Consider the following 21,110-nt stretch of genomic DNA (forward strand, 5'->3'; position numbering starts at 1 on the left):
ACAGCCCTGCGGGCAGGAGGATGTGAGTCCAGGCTCGCCCCGCCGCCACAGCTTGAGCCCGAACCGGGGCGTCCCGAACTCGGGGGCTCACTGTGGGTCAGGTTCGTGCCTCCCGAACCGGGGTCAGGACTACAAGTCCCCCCCCCCCCCTACTACGCTGATTCCGCTCCCAGATCCTCTGGGCTGGGCAGTACAAGAAGTCACGCCAGACCGGGAGAATCCGGAGGTCCGGCGTCACCGTGAGAGCGCGACCGCCGGGAAGATTAGTGCGTGAATGATCCTCGAAGGTAAGACGATTCGGCTTCTCGTTTTGTACGTTCAAGATTGCCGACAACCTTGCCGATGATCCGTGTGGGTCTTCCGAATGCGCTCACCTCGTTTTATTTTCGCTAGAACAAAGCCTGGCGCGTCCTCGCAACTTGAGCCAGCGATGGGCACACCGCCGGATTGCTTTTACACGTGCGGTGCTGCGCGCATCAAGGGGGAAATTTAGACGCCCAACCTGGACGCGTACGTTGGCATCAGTTGTAATCGGGTTGTGTGTGTGTGTGTGTTGGGGGGGGTTAAGGTTGGCCGAAAGGCCAATGCAAGGCAAAAAATAATCCAACAAACACACTTTTTAATTCTCGTCCTGTGGAACACCGCAGAGCTCGTTCGCCGTGTGGGTCTTTAAAAGCCACGCAAGGCGTCGTGTTAAGCACAGTGCCGTGCAGTTCATCGCGTGCCTTTGTCCCCGATTCAGCGCAAATAGCGGTCCAGCCCCTCCACCCCTCCTCCCCTCCTCCCTCCCCTGACAGCGCTCGCTCTGCCTCGCCTCCGTCTTGCCCCAGACCGAGCCCGACACGCAGCGGACCCAGGCAGCAGAAGCCCCGACTCCACAAACTCCTCCCGAAGAACGAGCTCAGATTGGGGTCTGCCGATGGTCACAAAACTTCCATAAAAACATCAGCAAAGTAAATTATTATGATTATTATCCCCCTCTTTTTTACGCTCTTTAGTACGCGCACAAAGGAAATGGAACATAGTTGAATGAGTGGCGTCTTCCTTTCGGTCTGGGCTGGGCTGGGTTTCGGCGTGTGGTCGGGTGGTCGTGTGCTACGGTAGCTCAGCCAGCCCACAGAGGGAGGCTCCAGGCTCAGCGGGGAGACTCAGACCGGGGCAGGTGGCTCCGGGAGAGAGGGGCGGCGTGAGTCCGTATCCGCAGGCTGTCCGGGGAAGTGCTGAGGAGCCCGTGTCCGCTCTCCAGTGGTCAGTCCGCTGCGGGTTCACCCCCGTGTGCACACCTGGTGTCCAATCTCAGCGAAAGTATTTTAGTACAACCGTTAGAGCCACCCTACACCTACCTGCTAATGTTCCCATGATTTTTACACCCTCGTTTAAAACGTCATCCAGACACAATATGTGCTTTATCTTCCTTTTAGGTGTGCGTGCGAGCTGGGAGAATTGTAGTTAGGAAGGCATAAAAACTGTAAAGTAGCTACACCCTCACCTCTTTAGGGTGCCTGGGCTATACCATCACCTGTCCGGGGTGTCTGGTCTACAGTATAACCTGCTGGAGTTAACAGTGAGCTGCATATACTGGAAGATGAGTAACAGTAAGGACAGATAGTCCATTCCTCTTGCTGTGGTGGTGCTTGCTGAGGATGTGATTGCGAAGGCTTTGAAAAACAAACTCATTTACTGGATTGTTGTTTTTGTAGACACAGGATCAGTCTGCTGAGCAATGCTGGTAAGGAGGCTTCAGTACAAATCCTAGCAGAGTGTTGAAGTGTGCCCATACTGTCCTCCAGAGTATGTTGGTTATGACTCTGTACGACGATCAGTGCTCAGTATCTGAACAGCCTGTTGAAAAGATGCATTGATCTCAGTGGTCAGTGTGTGAGAGTGGTGGGGTGGGAAGTGTCCAGTGGTCAGTGTGTGAGGGTGGTGGGGTGGGAAGTGTCCAGTGGTCAGTGTGTGAGAGTGGTGGGTTGGGAAGTGTCCAGTGGTCAGTGTGTGAGAGTGGTGGGGTGTACAGTGTCCAGTGGTCAGTGTGTGAGAGTGGTGGGGTGGGAAGTGTCCAGTGGTCAGTGTGTGAGAGTGGTGGGGTGTACAGTGTCCAGTGGTCAGTGTGTGAGAGTGGTGGGGTGGGAAGTGTCCAGTGGTCAGTGTGTGAGAGTGGTGGGGTGTACAGTGTCCAGTGGTCAGTGTGTGAGAGTGGTGGGGTGGGAAGTGTCCTGTGGTCAGTGTGTGAGAGTGGTGGGGTGGGAAGTGTCCAGTGGTCAGTGTGTGAGAGTGGTGGGGTGGGAAGTGTCCTGTGGTCAGTGTGTGAGAGTGGTGGGGTGTACAGTGTCCAGTGGTCAGTGTGTGAGAGTGGTGGGGTGGGAAGTGTCCTGTGGTCAGTGTGTGAGAGTGGTGGGGTGTACAGTGTCCAGTGGTCAGTGTGTGAGAGTGGTGGGGTGGGAAGTGTCCAGTGGTCAGTGTGTGAGAGTGGTGGGGTGTACAGTCTCCAGTGGTCAGTGTGTGAGAGTGGTGGGGTGTACAGTGTCCAGTGGTCAGTGTGTGAGGGTGGTGGGGTGGGAAGTGTTCAGTGGTCAGTGTGTGAGAGTGGTGGGGTGTACAGTCTCCAGTGGTCAGTGTGTGAGAGTGGTGGGGTGGGAAGTGTCCAGTGGTCAGTGTGTGAGAGTGGTGGGGTGTACAGTGTCCAGTGGTCAGTGTGTGAGAGTGGTGGGGTGTACAGTCTCCAGTGGTCAGTGTGTGAGAGTGGTGGGGTGGGAAGTGTCCTGTGGTCAGTGTGTGAGAGTGGTGGGGTGGGAAGTGTCCAGTGGTCAGTGTGTGAGAGTGGTGGGTTGGGAAGTGTCCAGTGGTCAGTGTGTGAGGGTGGTGGGGTGGGAAGTGTCCAGTGGTCAGTGTGTGAGAGTGGTGGGGTTTACAGTGTCCAGTGGTTAGTGTGTGAGGGTGGTGGGGTGTACAGTCTCCAGTGGTCAGTGTGTGAGAGTGGTGGGGTGGGAAGTGTCCAGTGGTCAGTGTGTGAGAGTGGTGGGGTGGGAAGTGTCCAGTGGTCAGTGGCCAGTTTATTTAGAAACACATTGAGGTCTTTTTCCTGCCTTGCCTTCCACACTGTTCTCTCTAGCATCACATAGCTATGTGACTAAATCGCACACTCAACAGTTTATGTTGCTTTGTCAGAGCTGTTGGCTGATAGACCCATCATCGAGTGTCTGACCCCACTTAATGGAAGATATCAGTCATGGTGGCATTGCAGAATTTAACTGCCTACGGCTTTGAATGATTGAAGGATTCAGCATTTTTGTGAATGTATTTCAACAGTTTCTCTTTAGTGTCTTTCTCCTGTTGCTGATTCACACTGGAGATTTCCTTAAGAGCCTTTTGCGAAAGGCAGGGTTTCTGTGTCTTTCACTAACACTGCACTCATCTGAGACCTTTTCATTAAAACAACTCTCTGCGAACACAAAAAATTCAGTGCAATGAAAAGATGCTGTACAGCAATGAAAGTCCTAAAATCTCAGGTTACGATCATTCAGATGGACATTTTCCCACTGAAAAATAAAAAGTCCACACAAAGATCTTCCTCATACTGTAAGTGCCCTGGAAATTTGATTTAATTTCTCCAGACAGGAGCCACTGCCCTCCAGCTGCTGCAGCTGTGCATTGTGTGGATAGAAAGGTAGGATGTTTATTCTGGTTGTTTTGTTAAGAAATGAAATAAAAATTTCTAGGGTTTTTTTAAACCCAGTATCTTTTTCCTTGGGGAAACAGTTGTTCAGACTGACCTCAAGAGACTGTGCATCTCCTATTCCTTGTTCCCAAATGTAGAGTTTATGCAGGCAGAATCAGAGGCACTGGTCCATGGATTCTGAGTTTTTCATCTCCCTCATGGTCATTGCTCAAACCTCCACACACTCTGCCAGACAGGAAGTGGTTCCCCATGACTTACCAGGACACTGGGATGCAGGTTGGATTATAAAAGTGCTCTGGAATGGAAAGAAATGAGAGTTGAAATGGATCCATTCCACCTTTACAGTGATGTGTTAAACTAATCCGACCAGCAGTCCATTCCTGCCGTTGATCAGGCCAAGAGAAAAGCCCAAGAATGCTACTGATTTATTCAGGAGAATCACTGCGAATGATGCTGTATATATGACTTGTTTTCCAGAGAGTTGAATAAGCATACCTTCTGTATTTTGCATACAAATAAACTTTGTGAACTTTTGCTCTTATTCTTATCCAGGTTAATTATGCAACAGTACTCCATTTAGCATAGGGAAATACTCAGTCTAACAGGCATTGTAATATCTTTTGAGGCCAACTTGAAATTCAAATCCACTCTCCAAGCCACCACTTTGAAAACAAGGAAAGGTATTTTTCCAGATTTACATTTTCTCTTGTTCAGTATCGGACGTGCTGTAGCTGCGATGGGAGGAGGGGGGATATGACCTGCTCTCCACCTAACCGTCTGTGTCTTTTTCCTCGAGCAGCGCCAATCTGCCGTTGAGAGCATAAGGTGACTTCTTCTTTTGAGACCTCTGCAAAAGAAACCCCTTGCCTGGGTTAAATGTATTGAGTCTGCTTAGGAAAAGCGCAAGTTAGAAACATTCTCTCACACTTAATGTCATGCATAGCCTAGGTTTTTAAAGGAGGTGGGCAGCTGGGGTCTGGGATATCGGCTTTTCTGACAGTTCTGCCCGGGACTGTCATGATGAGGCTAGTAGCCGGGGACTTGCTGTACGACACCAGGTCTGTGCTGTAGTGAGGTCTGAATCTGCAGCTTTATCAGCTGTGGAATTCGAGCCATTCGGCTCTGTGGGTGAAGCCAGGGACCCATGGAATTCGTTGCTAGCTGATGGAGTGGGGATTGTGTTGGCAACTGTGTGTTTCCAGCTTTGCTGCGAACCAGACATTCCATGCAGCTCGGGAGCAGAGGCGCCTGCCAGCGAGCGCAGCTGGAAGCTATATAAGAAGCCATGTCTTTGTGCTGGGCAATATCTCCCTATGTCCTCTGTAACCCCTGAAAAGCAAGTTGTTGTTTTTTTTTGTTGGGGGACAGGGGGAGGAGAGAGGGGGAGAGGGGGTGGCCGTTGCCCACTGCCCACTCTGTGTCCTTCTGTCTTTTGCATGCTAAATGTGTGCTGCAAAAAAAAAGAGAAAAGCACGAGTTATATCCACGAAAGTCTATCCCCGTTGAAACCACATGATGTTTGTCTCGCGCCGGTAGTGTGAGAGGCGGCGGGCTGGCGGCGGGCTGTTGATGCTGTAGCCGGACGGCTCGTTTGTGTGACACTGTGTGAGAGCTGACAGGGGGACCAGAGTCCGGCTGGTCCTGCCGAGACCGAGATCTCCGCAAGGAAAAGCCCAGACTCGGCGCAGCTTTTTAACTCGGCAAAAGGGAGACCGTTTGTGCCGTGTTTTCCCACTTGGATCGAAGCAAGGTCGTCCTGACTTGGCAGAGACGTCAAAGATTCTCCCCAAGGGGCTCTCTGAGGGGGCAAAGGGAAGAATCCGAAAGGTCGATAGGGTCAATTGGTCAGTCGGTCAACCAATAAGCCAAACAATCAATTGAATTCTTGCCCAGCACCTTTCAGAGTGTTCCTAAGGCACTTTAAATAACTTCTACATAGAAAAGAAAAAGGTACAGAAGCAGGAAAAGATTAATACAAAATGTATAAATTATTAAATTAAAACGAAGAATTATGCTAGGAACCGGAGGCCTTCAAACACAAGCAGTTTTTAAGGCACGATTTAAAAGCATCCGCAGAGGGTGTGTGGTTTTAACATGGTCAGGAAGAGAGTTTCAAGGCCGGGGGTCTGCCAGTGAGGAGGCTCGGGGTCCTAACGTATGATGTGAAGTCCTGGCAACGCTGAGGACCCCAGAGCCAGCTTGATGGAATGGGCAGACTGGGAGGACTGGGTGTAGTATCTCATGAAGGCACACAGGAGACAGCCGGATGGATCAGCTGATAGACCAGCGAGAGAATTTGTTTGGATTGATTAGACTGGGTCAGCACTCCAGCAGCAAAGGTCTGGACAGACTATAGTTTCTGAAGCCAGTTCTTGGATGATCCAGCTAGCAGAGCACTGCAATAATCTAGTCTTGAGGAGATGAAAGCAGGAACTAATTTCTCAGCATCAGTAAAGGAAAGAATTTGTGTTGTAAATGGAAGCAGGATGTGTTGCGCTTTTTAACAGGATTTGAGGGAACAATTTCTGGATTACGAAAAGTGAGTTTCAGACGGTCTAACCTTGAGACTTGATGGAGAGAGCCAATGAAAGTCACCTTGATATTACTCTTGTTTAGTTGTGGATAATTGTGAGTCATCCACAACTGTACATCTTCCAGATTGGTATTGAAAGAGCAGAGTGAGGAATGTAAGTCTCGGCTCTTGTCTCGGCTCTTGTTTATATATTCCCAGCCATGTACAACCATTGCAAAGAAACAGTAAATGAAATTAAACAAAGGGGCATTCTTTCTTCATGGGTGCGTTGCAGTTAGGTTCCTGAACTGGAGCACAGGCCTCCTGGCACATACGGACCATGTGCAGACGTGCTGGACAGCCCCTGGAACAGGACCCTGAGTGAGTGAGTGACCTGTGCTTGGCTGTACTGCTGGATTTGCATCCACTTTGGATTTGTTCAGTTCTGATCCTGGGCCTCACAGTTACATGAGAAGCTCGTTCCCTTGTTTAAATTTGAGTTTACTGTGAGGACAGGGAGCAATAGATTGGCGAGAGGTGATGCACTGTTTTTGTTTTTTCCTCAGTAGTGAAAGTCATTAAAGGTAGTTCATTAGGACTGACAAAAAAATTAAGTGAAGAATTCCTGCCCTCTCTATCCCAAGTGAACCAGGTTTTTTAATGCCCCTTAATGCCCCCTCCCACAAGGTGGTGTTTAAGCAGTACAGTTTCAGGTGTTCCTTTGCCCTTACAGTCCCAGACGTTCCAGTTTGCTCTTATAAAACACCATCTGAGTGGCTCCTCTGCAGGTCAGGGTGCGTTTTTCTGAACTTTCCATCCCCTCCCCTGCCTGCCCTCCGTTTCTCTCCTTTAAAAAAATAAACTCGCGGTGAGCTTGGGAAACTTCCGATGCACTTTCCCGGCCGATATTTCCGGGTCTGCTCCGGGGAGGCTGTTTTTCCTTTCTGAGACGGGCGGTTTGGCATCCCGACACAGCGTGCTCTGCAGGTGTGGCCCTGCGAGGCCCAGCGGGGCCCGTGCCGCAGTGCTGGGGATCAGTCCTCGGAGGGAGATATCGACACGAGTGGCACAGGGGCCACAGGATAGACACTGCTGTGGTCGGAGCTGCTCCGTCACTGTGTCTGCATCGGAGTCTTATTTTTTGGCTTGCCCAGTTCAGTAGCCCGACTGACGTCACAGAGTCAGAGCTTGGCTAGGTAGATCTTGTTTGGAATATAAGAAGGATTATGAACGAAAGGAGGACAAGCAGTCCGTTCTGCTCATTTGGATGCTGATTAAATATAAGGGTCTTATCCGGCTGTTCCTCGAAAGAAGCCGGAACGTGGCTTCAGCAGTATATCTGGGTAGTTTGTTCCATACTCCCACAACCCTTTATGTAAAAAAAATGTGCCTCTTGTAATTTTTCCTATTACAAGGTGTTTCATCGGGGAACACGGTATACCACTACACACCCATATATTATTGTGTTTGAGGCCCAGTGTAGCTGGTTCGACTGGGTTCCCTGAATCTTGGCTGAACTTGAGTTTAATCTCTTGTGCACGTCTAACAGGTCTTTCTCTGTCCAGCTGTCCCCCCCCCCCCCCCGTGTCTCTCTCTGTTGGTTCACTGGTTGCTCCAGCTGGGTCAGAGGTAACCTGTCCTTCACGGTGTCGGTGGGGTCTGGGCGCTAAAGCAATCTGTTTCAAAGTGGTCCGCCACCGAGATAAGGGCAGAGGCATTCCAGCACAAAGGTCTCCGGCACAGAGCAGGGGTTTGGATCTTAGCCATCCGATCAACTGCTTGGCCAGTTACACAGTTCTACTGAGCTTCATATCGCTTTTCATCACATAGTTTTTTCCCCACAATGCTAGTAGTATACATACTGTATCAGCCTCAGCACAAATATTTACGCCAGGCCCTAGAAGTCACACAAGGCCGGGCTAGCAGGTCCCGCTGTGTTTGTGTCTGCTCTCTTTCAGCGTCAGTCTCGCAAGTTGTCTCCACATCAAGGCTGATCCCTTCAGTTTGGCGAAGCTGTGTGATTATGGGAACACGCCAGTGTATCTATTTTTTCTGCTTATGGCCAGCAACTCAAGACGTCGTGTGCTGTGAACGCCCTGTACTGAGTGAACTCGGCACATTTAAGGCAGGTTCGATTTTCAGATGAACACGATGTTGCTCACCAACCTTCGCCAGAATTGCCATTGTCTCTGTTTTATCCTGGGCGGCAACGCAACAGATCACTAGTTATTATAAGAAAAACATTGCCTTAGATTACTCACTGCATTCAGCTTGGTTAACAATCTTCTGTCATGTCACACTACCCCTTGTACAGTGTCGGTGCCATCTGTTGAGATCTTCTGAGTCTTTGTAAAGTGTGGTAGCAGCCCTCAATCTGCCAATTACATCTGAGCTGCCCACCACAGTGGTTGGCATCTGTGCCTCGTAGCCCCAGGGCCCTGGGTTTGATTCCAGCTTGGCTTGGTCTACCTGTCCGTGTGGAGCTTGCATGTTCTCTCTGCAAATTTTCTTTTTAGGAGTTTTTGGTTTTTGCTCCACTTTCCTCCTGCCTGCCAAAGACATGCGGGTTAAGTGTGATGAGTGACAGTAAAGTGTCTCTTTCGGGGGGGTTTGAAGGGGAATTCGTACTTGTGGGGTTTGTTCCCAGTACAACCAGCGCTGTCTGGGGAGCTGTAGAGGGGTGGGCCTCCTCTCACTTGGACCCTTTTGGATGTTCAGCAGATCGGCGGTTTTGGATTAGCCCAAACGGAAATGTCACTGGCTAGTCTGTTAACACAGTCTTTCTTAGATCTGGATTGGTTGGCAGCTGTGCGAATGAACCTCTGGTAATCCATTGTAATAAGCCACCTTAGCAATCCTGCAGGGCGTTGTTTCTTCATACAGAAACATGTTCAGGACCTCTGTCAGTAGGAGAGGCCAGGGCAGGCAGGCTGCTAGTGTTATTCCTGTGTGCAGACTGTATGATGGAGGGGGCTCTCCCTGTAAACCCCCCCCACACACACACCCACACACTGAGACTCTGTTTACTTCTCAGCTCCCCCATTTCCTTTTAATAAAATCCCACACAGCTTAAAGCAGGCAGTGTGGGTTTAATTAAATTAGAATTAAGAAACCCCATTAGTGGAGTGTGTAGAGGGCATTCTGAGCAACCCACCCTGCAACCAGCCGCGAGTGTGTGTGTGTGTGAGAGAGAAAGGAGGGCACGAAACTGAGGGGGAGAGACACAGGGAGAGAGGAGAGGAAGGGAGACAGTAAAGAGAGAGAGGAGAGGAAGGGAGACAGAAAAGAGAGAGAGGAGAGGAGATGGGAGAGAGGAGAGGAGATGGGAGACAGTAAAGAGAGAGAGGAGAGGACATGGGAGACAGTAAAGAGAGAGGAGAGGAGATGGGAGAGAGGAGAGGAGATGGGAGACAGTAGGGAGAGAGGAGAGGAGATGGGAGAGAGGAGAGGAGATGGGAGACAGTAAAGAGAGAGGAGAGGAGAGAAGAGGAGATGGGAGACAGTAAAGTGAGAGAGAGGAGAGGAGATGGGAGACAGTAAAGTGAGAGAGAGGAGAGGAGATGGGAGACAGGAAAGAGAGAGAAGAGGAGATGGGAGACAGTATAGTGAGAGGAGAGAGGAGATAGGAGACGGTAAAGTGAGAGAGGAGAGAGGAGATGGGAGACGGTAAAGTGAGAGAGAGGAGAGGAGATGGGAGACAGTAAAGTGAGAGAGGAGAGAGGAGATGGGAGACGGTAAAGTGAGAGAGAGGAGAGGAGATGGGAGACAGTAAAGTGAGAGAGGAGAGAGGACGGTGAGAAGAAGGAGGGGGTGAGAGAATGAGAGAAGACAGGGAGGAGGACATATACAGTAAGAGAGAATCCAGTAAAGCTCACCACCATAAATTATTCACACTTCACCCAGAACGTTTCAAGTTTCCTCCCCATTTCCAGGTAAAAGCTTGCTGGTTCTTGCAGGAGTTTCTTGTCAGGTTTAAAGGGTCATGCTCCCCAGGTGATTAAGGGGGCTGACATCACACTGCCTGCACTTGTTGTACAGTGTTGAGCCTCTGCTGCTCCCAGCATGCCCAGCTGGCCTCTACTGCTGGTCAGGGAGCTGATTCTGTCCCTTGTAACTGTGGCCTGTCCCGACGGCCACGTTCCGTGAGATTCGGGACTGAAGACGTGAGACCCAGCTAGTGCTGAGCTTGTGTGGGGAAAGTAATTGCAGCCTACAGTCTGAATCTCACTGGAGGTGATCCAGGGGCATCAGCCTAACGTAGGAGTCTTACATCAGAATGCTGCTGCCTTCTAAAAGCACTTTTTTATGGGAATCTTCACAAACCTTCACAAAAGCTTGGAAAACAGAGACCGAAACTACACAACTCCTTCTGGAGCAGCGGCTCTGAAATCAGTTTGAAGTTGATCACAGCTTTTATGAAACAACAGACGCTATTTTCTCTGACGGTGATAGCCGTAGCATCAGGGATGACGGAGTGCACCATGGCAGAGTGAATATAGGAAGAAATTGCCTCAAAATTTAAACAAATGTATTTAAAAGAGTACACAGAGTGCGACTGAGACTGAATTAATTGTGCTAATGTCACACTTGGAAAGTCTGACAGTCATCAGCCTTAGCAGTTATCAGCAAGGTGTCAACATTGAGGCTGGAAATATCTTCTGATTTAAAAAAAAAAACTTCTAATTTTAAAGCGCTATGGAAAGGCGTTCCAAACTCTGTGCTTTCCACACAATGGCTTGTGGTTGGAGGTGTGGGTGGGTGTGATGTTTCGAGAGGCAGATCGCAAAGCACACCAAACCCAGACAAATCAGCCTCTTTCCTTTGGAGCGGTTTTCTTCTGCAGCTGTGAAATGGAAAGATGAGAAGCAAATAAGAAAGTTTACAGCAAGGGGATTGAGAAGCGTAGTGTAGATAGAGGAGAATGTTTGTCAAGTTGTCCGAGATTCTCTGTTGAGGTCAAATGTAATTCGGCTGGCCTTCTTACCTTGAAAACTATCTGTGATGTTTTCATCACATGTCACATGTTATCTGTGTGTGATGGGCACGGCTCTGCTCTGCTCTGCTCCTGCTTGGGTTTCGATGAGCTGCGAGCAGACACAGCCCCACTCCCTAGCCCAGTGGTTCTCAGTGCTAGTCCTGACCCCTCTCTCTGCTGTCTGCTGGTTTTTCTCCTAGCAGGACTCTCAATCACTGGTGCTGACTGGTGCCTGTAACTGATCTGCGGGCTGGTTTATCTGCACTCAGTCCTTGGGTTCAGAAATACTCCAGTTAAAGGGCATTATTTCCCACAACTTTCTGTTTGCGGTCCAATCTCCATAACTCGCTAACTAAGAATTGTATCCCTTACTTCTGACTAAACCGCTTGTTACAGGTGATCTGTTGATGATGAGCACAGGCCAGGAGGCCACTGTATCAGACGCTGCCCCAGTGAGTCAGTGTCTTTCCTCCTGCTTCAGTCCAGTAGTTTATGCTTCACCTGACACACCCGAATGAGGGCCGTCCTGAAACCCACTCCTTCGCTCCGGGTTCTTACCAAAGCACAGTCAGCTTTGTGGAACTGAAACCAAATTGCAAACGATGGCCTCAATTAGAAAACTGAAATGAATTAGCGTGGGTAACCGAAAGCTCAGCAGGAACAAACAGCCGTGACTGGGAAGCTGCCCTAGAGCAGGGGTTACTGTCCTCGAATCGAGGACCCCCACACCTGCTGCGTTTCACTGTAGCTGAGCGCTTGACTTCAGTGAATCCCTAATGGTGTCACAAGTCACTTGGTTTGCAAGACGTTTTCTACCCAGAGGTTGGAGATTTCAAGTGACGTAATAAATGCAGTAGTTCACGTCTACATTCAGCAAGGGCACACAAACAGAGAGCTCGGATTAACTCTGTTGTTACTTTTATCAAGGGTTCAATTATTTCATTGGATGCTCTGGTGGAACAAAACCCAGCGGGCATTGGGGTCCCCAGGACCAGGACGGGGAACCCCTGCCCTAAACAGGGGCAGACTGTACTACACCAAAACACGAGGTCCTACGTCACCAGATAATTCAGCATTGTGTAGGTTTTATTAAAGGAGGTGACATCACTTCCTGCGACATGCTCAGCTCCACTGAGCCCTGATACACAGGGAAGAGAGCAGCCAATCAGGTTTCAGAGGCTCCTAAAGCTCCACCCAGCCTCGCCAGATGGATTTCTTCAGCACAGGCGGGGCAGAACCAAGCCTCGTAAACAGTAAACTGTCATTCTAAACAAGGCCCAGCCTACAGATAGGCACGGTAAGTGTGATTCCTTATTTTTACTGTCATTATGCCACACCCGCCTGGTTATTTTAAAAGAATAATTTTCACAGGCGGATTGCTAAGGCAAATAATAACTGTCTGCTGATCATCACGGAAAATGACTGCACAGTAATTGAAAGACACACCAATTTAGACACGCCGGCTCCGTGTTAAAGCACACTAGTCACCCACACTTCAAAGTGCTGCCTTCCAGAAAGTATCAGGGCCCTGCTGGCGTGGCACTGGGGATACTCTCTGCACTGACTCGCAGTTACACGATCAGCTGCCCCCCTTTCAAGCTTTCAGCTTTGAGGTTTTTCAGAAATGACAAGGTGACGCCCCAGACTGCCTCCCAGGTGCTTTTTTGGATTCTAGTTCATCTAACTTTTCTAATTCCCCATCCCCTATCACAGTGACGGGAGAGGAGCTAATTTGAAACGGGAGAAAATTATACGATGAAGAAACTAGACCTTTTGAAATAGCAGCTGAGGTAATTAGATCGGCAGCTGGCGAACTTGAAGGAGCGTCTCCCGTCCCCCTGAGGGGAGCGTGAGGGACAGGAAATGGACAACAAGATCATCTTCGGTCAGTGACTCTCGGTCCTGGTCCCGGAGGAGTGCTGTGACCTCTGGTTTGGGCTCCAGACACTGTCGTAATCGCAGGCTAATTGACATCAGCTTTTATTTCTCTTATTAGATTTTCTTCCAGGTCTTAATAAGTCAGATGGGGTTAATAATTGGTTTCAACCCTGTGCCAGCTCCTGCTGCCATTCAGGTGTGTGGGCTGAACTTTAGCAGAAGCAGAAGGAAAAATAAAACCCCTTCTTAGAGTCTGATACAGTGTGTGACACCCACCTGTCTGGGCATCGGCAACTGACAACACGTTAAGAGCTGTGTAGTCAGAAATGAGGAAGAACAATTTTTGAGAAGACACTAAGAGACTGCATAAAATTTACAATGCTTAAGGCACTGGAAATGATGTAGTTGAACTAGTATTTTTGATTTCTAAGGTCTGAGTGCAGAAAAAAAGTCTAAACCAGCAAGCAACCAGAAAAAAAAAGTTTAAAATAGGATCCATTTGGAACGCAACCCACAGGACCGGTATTGAGAAGCACTGTCATGGACCCTAGAGTGTACATGGTTCACCATCATCAGAGATGATGTGATCCAGTTTGGGAGATAAAGGACTGAGAGCCAGTCAGTCAAAGAATATTGTTCATTATGATTGTGGGGTTTTGGATGTGGTCAACTTCTTCAAATATCCAGTGAGATGGCACTGACTGGGCCTATGCAAAGGGAAACAGGAAGCTTTTTTAAAGGAGAGCAAATCTACCATCATTTTAATTGTTTTTTTTTCAATAACACAGAGGGATTGTATCTGGGGAGGAGCCATTTTGCAAATACTTTTTTGCTGACACACAGTGTGACTCACTACCCAGTACCACAGTTACACCTAATGCTGAAGCTTTTTGTGAAGTACAGGATTTAGCCCTGATCTGCACGTCTGCTGTGGTGCGTGTTGCTGGCACGCCCCATCGATACCAGGCTGTAACAGAAGATGACCAAACCTACATTTACATCAGTGCCAGGAACGTCCTGATTTCATTTTCAATAATGCACTGCATTTGCTCTTTAATTAATCACTGTATTAGTGACCAATTAAGCAGGATATTGAGATTTTCGTTCCTAATGAACAATTCAAATTCTATAATTGAATAGGTTCCAGACTTGTTCCATGCTCCCACAACCCTTTGGGTAAAGAGGTGTTCTTGGTTTTAAATGCAATTTCATGCCATTGCCACTTCAGTGCCCTTCAGTTTGTACTGTAGCGCTTTCGGGTTCATGTGGGTATGCGCCCTCACCGCTCCCGCCTCAGGTCGGCCCTCCACTGCTGGGGCTCGAACCCGGGTCTCTGGTGTCACTCAACAGGGAACCAGTCAGCTGAGCTAAAGGAAGATCTGGCGGCTCAGGTCCCTGCTATTCATGGGGAAGGGCGGTGACGTCACCACGCTGGCAACCGGCTCGCACAACCTGCAGTGTTGGCCGTATGCGTTACATTATATACTGATGGAAAAAAGCAACGCAACAGTTTCTGGAATGAGAATACTATAGTTATAGCTTACGTACTTTCACGAAAAGTTGCCCATCTGTTTTAAGCCCCCTGACCAGCAATACAACTTGGGCAGTGAGGCACTGCAACTTGCCAATCACACGAAAGCTCGTTAGGTGCACTTTTACCCAACGAGGTCCAGGTGGAACACTGCCTGATCAGGTCACCTTTAGAAAGGCCTTAATTCAAAGCTTAGGTCACTGCAAGAAAAGGGCCACACTTAGTCAGTTTTCTGTGCCTCGAATGTCACCAGAAGCAAGGGGGAGCGATATTGGCATGCCGCGTTACAGTATTTTGCTGTTCTTTCTGAAGAAGCCCACTGGGTTGACTTATTTTGATTTTTATGTTCCCTCTTTCTTTGTATAACTGAATTTGCAAGTAGTCCATTACAGAGCTGTGAATGTGGCGCCTTCCATGCGCTGAGGGAAACTGGGCTGGAACAAAGAGACAGCCTCCTGTGGACCCTGGGGACCCAGACAGAGCAGCCCTGTAGGAGGGCAGTGCACACTGTAATAGATTCACGACGCAGCTCTGGGTGAAGAAGGGTGAGCGTCTGAGTGAACGCGACACGGCTGCCCTGTTCTCTTCCTGCGCCCTTCCCTTCACCCTCCTCTTTACTCTCCACTGTCTGGGAAGTCGCTAACCAGAATCACGACACACCCACTGCCCCAGCCCACCTCGACACCGCCCACGCCCCCGTGCCCTCTGGTGGGCACTCGAGGATAGCTGTAAAGAAACAGGTGAAGGTTAACTTCACGCTGAAAAACAGGAATGAGCAGCACAACATTTTGGGTTTTACCTCTTCCTCTACGATAGCTGCTGTCTGGGGCACCAAGGTAACGTTTCCACCTCGGAGCTTCAGGATGCTGGGTTCAGCTCCCAGAATCAGCTGTTCAGCGCTTCAGCTGTTCATGTGTGTTATTTTCAGGAGCTCCTTGGGAGTTCTTCCACCTCCCAAAATCATGTGCCTTGGCTTTGATTGGCTAGTCAATCCAATTGTCCCTTTCCAGCATGAGAATTCAAGGAAGAGATTGCATGCCTGGGAGATCTGTGTCCATTACAACCCGCAGTTTCAGAGCCCATTGATCCTGATGGGGCTGACCGGCCTCTTCTCATCATTGGCCTTTGTAAAGTGTCAGATCTAAAAGAGATCTGAGTTCCTGCTGGTATTTGGGACTGGCTGTTGGGCTCAACACCTAGAGAGAGAGGAGATGGCCAAAGAGAGTGCACGCTAGTCAGGCTGTTACACGCAGATGAAAAGCACACCACGCACACAAAGAGATGGAAATGGAATTCAAGGGTAAAAAGGAGTTTCGCTTTTCAGCAGGCGCGATCATGAAGTTAAAGGGTGTGTGAAAATCACTGGTCCTGTCAGAGCCTCTACTGCACACTGTTCAGAAATAACTGATCCCAGGGCATCGTGGGTCTCATGTGAAGCGTGCAGTGGGCAGCGCTGGAGTGGCGGCACTGCGAGAGTGAGCTCTGCGTGGCCCTGCTGTCACCACAGGACACTAGATGACATGCCTGCTCTGACACACACTGACAGAACGCGAAGCAGCACCCTATCAGGGACTGATCCATTTCTTAATCTAATAAAGAACAAGACCAATGGGACGTGCCTTCAGTAAAGTAGCCACGTTTCCGAAACTTCAAGCAAAAGTAACATGCATTTTACTTTCCATGCTTACGTTCTGCTCCATTCAGATCTTGTCTCCCTGGCTAGATTGTCGCCTTCAGTCCCTGCAGTTGCTGCTGGAAGATGGGGGGAAGGAGCTAAGCTCTGGAGCTCAGAGGTGTGAGCCCCCCCCTCCCCCTCATCCTTCGGCACATTGCCCAACAGGCCCTGCTGCCTTGAGCTGTGCTGGGCCCCACGCTGGCCGGGGTGCCAGGGGACCGCAGCAGCAGCTGTCAGGACGTGCCCGATGGGTGGACAGACGAGTCTCTGTGCCAGCCGCCACTGGTCCGGCCGAAGGGAGTCTGTCTCGCCAGCTCTGCTTCTGAGACCCTTCTGTGCTTGTCCGTCTGCCTTTCCTGGAGTCGGACCAGGACGGGGAGCTGAATTTGCACACGGGAAGCGCGATGGATTGCTGAAACAGTAAAGGAGCCTGGGTCGTGTCATTAACCTACTGTGGTCAGGATTCCTAACATGTTGACGAGGCAAATGAGGAATTCGTTGGCCAGGACTGTTCCCGGCTCTCAGAGACACAGTGACTCCTGCAGCCGTGCAGTGCTGTCAATGAGGGACGCACCGCTCCTCCAATCAGTGCTCAGCGTTCAGTATGGGGCGGGACTGCCTGTCATTTGTTAACAGATGCGTGGCTGGAAGGTGGGAGAGTGGGAGGAGTCTCATGCGGCCCATGTACAGCTTATGTATCGCTCAGAGCCGAGATGTGAAACATTCACAACTGGCTATTCCACATCAGCGGAGAAGGAAGTCTCTGTCATGCTGGCAGGGTCAGCCACAGTGAGCTCTGCCCCATCCCCGGCTCCCTGCGGGGGTCATCAGCACCGAGGTCTGCTCAAACAAGCTCTGCTGCCAGACTGCTGACGAGGAGATAAAAAGGGAAAAATGGTTTTAGAACCTGCGGACTGTTAGGAATTGATTGGCCTGGTATCCCGCTGGGAGAGCGGAGAACTGGGACAGTGAGCAATAAGGGCTGCTCTCGGCTTCTCTCCCTGAGGCTAGCGCAAAGACAGCCCAGCAATTTTGTGATTTTCACAATAGCACACGAGGGGGGCTTGCTTGAAAAAAGGGCACCCATTCACCCTGAAGTGATCCCAATAGTTTGTTTAAAAGAACTGAGAAAGGCCAATGTGAACAGCAAAAGGTGGGAAAGCAAAAACATACAGTGTGCTTGAACTTTCCAGGCGGTGTCTGTTCTCCTTCTCCAGTTTTAGCCCATAAGGACAATGAGGTGTGTCAGTCAGGCATCGTGTCACTGCAGTAGAAGGGGTGTGATTGGACTGATACTGTGATTGTTCTTGGACCACGCGGGCCTCAGTGCACTAAGTGCACTAAGCGGCAGTGTACAGTAGTTCCTGCCTCATAAATCTCCTTCTTCTTTTATAGCCAGGCAAAGCCTGGGGAAGCTTGCAGCTCAGCACTGTGAACCCAATATTCCGCTACTTAGCTCCGCAATCGACCAGCCCTGTTTAGTAATTAAGCCTTCATAAACCTGCTTGAGTGAAGCAGTAATGGGATTAGCTGCGGTGGTTTGCAGAGCTCCTGGAGCAGAGTCTCGGTGTCCTCCGCACAACGTTGAAGCCAAGCACTGTGGGATGACACCAGCCTTGACACCAGACTGTGCCTCCAGTTCTCAGCCCTGATCTCTCACCCATTTCCAATTTGAATATCCTTACAATGCACCTCTCGTGCATGTCTTTCATACAGACCTCAGGGCAAAGCAGTACTGTCTAACACCCTGCACAATCACACAGAGCTGTATAGCACTCTGTACAAGCACACAGAGCTCAATAGTGCCCTATAAACACATAGCACTGTATAGCAAGCTGCACAAGCAGACAACACTGTATAGCACCCTGCCCAGGCACACAGAGCTCAACAGCACTGTGCACAATCACACAGCACTATATAGCTCACTGCACAAGCACATAGAGCTCAATATCATCCTGCACAAGCAATTAGAGCCGTATAGCACCATGTTCAAGCACACAGGACTATATAGCACCATGTTCAAGCACACAGGACTATAAAGCACCCTGCACAAGCACACAGCACTGTGTAGTACTCCACACAAGCACACAGAGCTGTATAACGCACTGTACAAGCACACAGTGCTCTATAGCATCCTGCACATGTTCCCACTGGACCCGCTCCTATTAACACACGGAAATCACATGGTCAGGGCTGCTGGCATTGAATCTGATCCTAATAAACCAAATACAGAGCAGGGACCAAAGCTTTCCTCTGCCCACGAAGCAAGAATTCTACAGTGCAGTGATAAGATTTGGTTTAGATCACTGTGTACAGTTTTACAAAAGGGTTATTGCTTCGCATGAAAGAAAGTTAAGAATGTTTGCCAAGAAGAACAGGCAATTAGACCTGTTTATCTTTGGTTTGGAAGCTTTGGTTTCTACTAATTTTCAGCAACATGGCTATTCTAGACTCCCACAACTCTTTGTGTAAAGAAACACCTCTGGCTCTCAGTGTTAAGTGCACTTCCATGCAGCTTCCATTTGTGCCCTTTAGTTCATGTCTCACTGATCCTTTTGAAGACGTCCACTGGGGTTGGATTGTCAGTGCATCTTAGGATTTTGAAAACTTGGCCCAATATAATCTTCCCCAAAGATGAAAAGTGTTCAGTTCTGTTTGTGGGAATGGACCTGGGCTGATTCCAGAGCAGAAATGTCTTTATTTGTAGTATGGTGACTGTTGTAGCAGTGCATTGTACAGTTTTAACACAACATCCCATAATTTAAATTCTGTGCTTTTAACTCTAAAGCCTAACATTCTGTTCACCTTTTGTGTTGCTTGTTCCGAATGTCTTGGAGATGAAAACGATGTGTCAACATAAACACCTAAGTCTTTTTTGTATGTAGCCTCCTCTATATCAGCATTTCCCATTTTGTATTTATAGTTTATGCTTTTACTACCTGCATCCAAAACTCTGCACCGATATCATCTGCCAGGTGTCTGCCCAGTCCTGAAGAGTCTTTCTGAATTTCTTTTGGAGCTTCTACAGGGTTTGTTAATCTTATTTCTGGTCAAAGGTTAATTCCTGGCTTTAAAGTAGAGGTGTCCTACACAGATAGACTCGTGGACCTCAAATTATAAGTGGGCTGAATCTCAATGTCAATATGAGTATTAGCACTCCGCAGTCTCATACCAGGAGAAACCGATGCCCAGAGCTGGCGCAAACCAAACTGTGTTAATGAACTGTGCCTCTATTTTCACTTTCCTTTCCGTGGAAGGAGAAAGGGGAGTTACTGACTGTAAATGGGCAGTAGAAATGTGAACATTTCCTGAAAGAATGGGTGAGAGTCTGTGCTGGCGAACAAGGGGAATCTTGTGATGAAGGCAGTACAATCAGCCTGCCTGTTTCCTGTCACACAGGCTGACTGAATGCAGCTGCCTGCAGGCCCCTGCACCATCCTGATCATCCTCTTCAATCCTGTATTCCGAGTCAGGGCCCGTACCTGCAGTCAGAGCAGGGCTGCTACACTTCTGACTGGCCACACTGGGCCTAGAGAGCAGCATGCAGCAGGACCAATATGAACACTGCAAAACTGCAGGTGTGCTGCTCACAACATCAGAGTTTCAGCCCTCAGATCATCAGATAGGTGCTATAAGAAAACTCCCAGGTTTAAAAGGTGTAAAAAACATGTTTTGAAAAATCTAAGGCTGTCTGACAGAAAGTGAGCAGGACAAGTTAATCTGGGGTCCACGCATAGTGGGGAGATTCAAGCCGGAAACATTATGCACTCAAGCCTGTGTGTCAGGAAGGTGGATGACAGCAGGTTGACTAGAACGATAGCACATGAGATCGTGTGAATTTTGAGCCAATGGCACAAGACTTGATTAAGAATTGTGTAGTTAGAATCGAATTCCGAGAAAAAAAAAACTTCTACATTGATGTGGCTCTTTTCATCCCCAAAGATCCCACATATAGGAGGAGACCCACTTCATCCCCCAGTGAAGTGCACCCCCCACCCGGGTGACACAGGGAAGAAATTATGCGCCAGCACAACCTCCACAGCGGATCTGGTGGAGAAGAGGGCAATTCATTAACCAACTTCAATGAAGGGGGAAATACGGGCAGGCCAGACAGTGCAAGCCCAGAGTGAAATCCAGCCAACCTTCTCACCCCGGCTCTTATGAGCTGTGTCATGGAAATTCTGGTCCGGAAGAAAGAGTACCATCATCTGGCCCAGCCTGTGATGAGTTCCCCAGAAAGAGCTGACTGGAGCAATCCTGGCTGAGTTTCCCAGGTCCAACCCGATCGGTTTAGAAGATGGTAATCCTGCTGTGGTGCTGAAGATTTTGAAACAGCCAACATGCTTACGCAACTCAGACAACACTGAGAATCCTGCTATGCTGAGAGGACTGAATGGCTGCTACTGCCAAACCTACATGAGAGCAGGAGGCCTGCATCAGCATTGTAGCTAGAACCCATTTTTTTTTAAACACTAGTTTCCATTTTCCGAGCTGGCTGCTGAGTGCAACTCGATTCAATTTTGTGTGGCACGGCAGGGTAGGAGTGTGCCCCAGGATACGTGAATTAAACGATCACATAAGTAATCCTAAGGATGCCGGACAGAATATTTTGGTTTCTGCAAGTAGAAAATAGCAGGTGCCGGGCTTTCAGCAGATCAAACCTGCACTTTACCTCTGATGTGCGCCTCTGCACACGATTGTTTTGTGGTCTGCTGTGTCTTTTTTTGATGTGCAGGGAGTGAGGCTACGTGCTTGCTTTGAGCCGCTGGAAAGACAGGCCCAGGGAGGACAGGCACAGCAGTGGCGGCGGAATGCCAGCATACCGAGAATCCTGACGCACTGAGAGCGCAGACGTACTGA

At 49.2% G+C, this 21,110-nt stretch overlaps 1 protein-coding gene across 2 annotated transcripts in view; it reads left to right on the forward strand.

Moving 5' to 3' along the window:
- Nucleotides 1-218: 218 nt before the first annotated feature.
- Nucleotides 219-21,110, forward strand: part of rhobtb4 (Rho related BTB domain containing 4) — a 72,302-nt gene continuing 51,410 nt past the window's right edge. Inside the window, exon 1 of one of the 2 annotated variants that reach the window (XM_088911553.1) lies at nucleotides 219-287. The gene's annotated coding sequence lies outside the window, so the exon portion shown is untranslated. Of the gene's footprint in view, nucleotides 288-12,414; nucleotides 12,464-21,110 lie in introns of those variants that run through there. The other variant, XM_088911554.1, reaches the window with a different exon arrangement.

Source organism: Atractosteus spatula, chromosome 3 (assembly GCF_055471065.1).
Source record: "Atractosteus spatula isolate fAtrSpa1 chromosome 3, fAtrSpa1.hap1, whole genome shotgun sequence".
In the NCBI taxonomy this organism is placed as follows: Eukaryota; Metazoa; Chordata; class Actinopteri; order Semionotiformes; family Lepisosteidae; genus Atractosteus; species Atractosteus spatula.